Source organism: Tachyglossus aculeatus, chromosome 4 (assembly GCF_015852505.1).
Source record: "Tachyglossus aculeatus isolate mTacAcu1 chromosome 4, mTacAcu1.pri, whole genome shotgun sequence".
NCBI classification, from domain to species: Eukaryota; Metazoa; Chordata; class Mammalia; order Monotremata; family Tachyglossidae; genus Tachyglossus; species Tachyglossus aculeatus.
Window position 1 is genome coordinate 133265277 of NC_052069.1, and position 2234 is coordinate 133267510.

Below are 2234 nucleotides of genomic sequence, written 5' to 3' on the forward strand. Positions count from 1 at the left end.
TAGTAGGAAATCAGCAAAGTAGGATAAGAGGGGACAAGGTGATTGAATTCTTTAAAGCTGGTGATCACGAATTTCTGGATGGGCAACCACTGGAGGTTCTTGAGGAGTGGGTAAACATGGACTAAACATTTTTGTAGAAAAATGATCTTGGTTGCCAAGTGTATGGGCTGGGGTGGGTAGAGACAGAAAGGCATGGAAATAAGAAAAGAGGCTGATTCAGTAATCAGGGCAGGATAGAAGTACTTGGGTCCTGCTCCAGATTCTCTGTTCTCCTTTTCTCTGTCCTCATCTTCCTTTCTCCCTGCTCTTTGAACGGCAGAGTACACAGGGGCAGTTCTACTTTCTGACTGCTCTCCCTCCGGCCTCTGCTTCCCAACTTTTTGCCCACCTCGGTCTCTGCCTTCCTGCTCCCTACCCTCTTGCTTTCTCCCCTTTACACTCTGCCCAATCCTCTCTATCCCACTGCTGTTTTCTCATCTGTTCTCAGCGCTTTGCCCCCCACCCCCGCTGCCATCTCTCTTCTCCCAGCTCTCTGCCCCAAGCTGTTTACACTCCAGTTGTTTGCTTCTCAGCTTTCTGCCCCCCTGTTCTCCCTATCCTGTCCTCTGTCCCCCATCCTCTGCCACCCCTGTTGTCTCTGCCTGCCTATACCCTGTCCCTTAAATACTACACCTCCTGGCATGATAACCCTCAGCAGGCTGTCCCTCAACTCTTTGCCTTCCAGCTCTCTGATGCCCAGAGTTCTGCCCCTCAGCTCTCTGTTACTGGTCTCTACACCTCAGATGCCTATCTGCTCTCTGTTTCTCAACTCCCTGCCCAGCTGCTCTATGCCCTGCTCTCTGTCCCCTAGCTCTCTGCCACTCAGTTCACTGCCCCTCTGTTCTCTTCCCCTAAGCTGTCTCTCCCCCAGCTCTCCACCCCTCAGCTTTCTGCCTTTAAGCCTTGTGACCTCTTGCTCTTTGTCCTCCTATTCTGCCCTTCCAGTCTCGGCCCACCACGCTCTATCCCTATGCTCTCTGCCCGAGTGATTTTAATCCCATCTGTCCACTGTACCTCAGCTCTCTGCTCCTTAATGTTTCTGTACCTGAGCTCTCTGCATTTCATCCCCATGCCCCTCAACTCTCTGCCCACCATTCTCTGCTCCCCTGCTCCCTGCCTCCTTGCTATCTGCCCCTCCACTCTCTGTGTCTCAGCTCTCTTCCCCTAGACTCTGTCCCCGACTACTTTCTACCATGAAGCGTGACCTAAAGGATAGAGCACGGGCTTGGGAGTCAGAAAGACATGGGTTCTAATCCCGGACCCACCACTTTACTTCTCTAGGCCTCAGATACTTCATCTGTAAAATGGGGATCAAGACTGTGAGCCCGAGGTAGGACACGGACTGTGTCCAGCCAGATTTACTTGTATCCGCCCCGTGCTTAGTACAGTGCTTGGAACATAGTAAGCACTTAACAAATACCACAATTATTATTATTATTATTATTATTATTATTATTATTATTATTATTATTATGAGTGAAGTGGGTGGGCTGGGTTGTAGTAGGAAGTCTCTGAGGTAAAGTAGGATGAGACAGGGTAACTGAGTGTTTTAAACCCAACTGTAGGACTGTAAGATGTTTCATTTGGATGTGGAGGTGGATAGGCAACCACTAGAAGATTGTGAGTGGATAAAACATGGAAGTAATGTTTCTATAGTATATATATAAATATATATATTTAAATGAATTAATGTATATTATATATATATATACATATAAATTATCACTGTGAAGTATTGACAGACATGGGGAGAGGCAAGAGGCAAGGAGGTAGGCAAGATGGCTAATGCACTCATCAAGGATAAGTGCTTGGATCAACATGGTAGCACTCTGGATGGGGAGGAAAGGGTGGATTTTAGTGATTCGGTCATCTTGAAGGCTGGCTGAGAAATGGATCACAGCCCAAAATGAACAAATCCTTCGTGGAACCCAGCGAATACAGCAAGAACTTGAACAGTGAGTGACAATGCTATGAGGAGTCCTATTAGACCAGGACATGCCCTCAAACCCCACCTGTTGGAGGAGATGTGACTGGGGTGAAGTCAGGTGGGGACGGTCATTGAATTCCCTGCTGGGGAAGCTGGGCTTGCAGTGGGGATCCTGCAGCGACAGGGCGGGTAGCGCAGTCGGGGCAGTCGAACTTCACCCTAAAGTGGGGAATCAAAGCTCAGAGCAGGGCCCTCTGTGGCTGGCAGG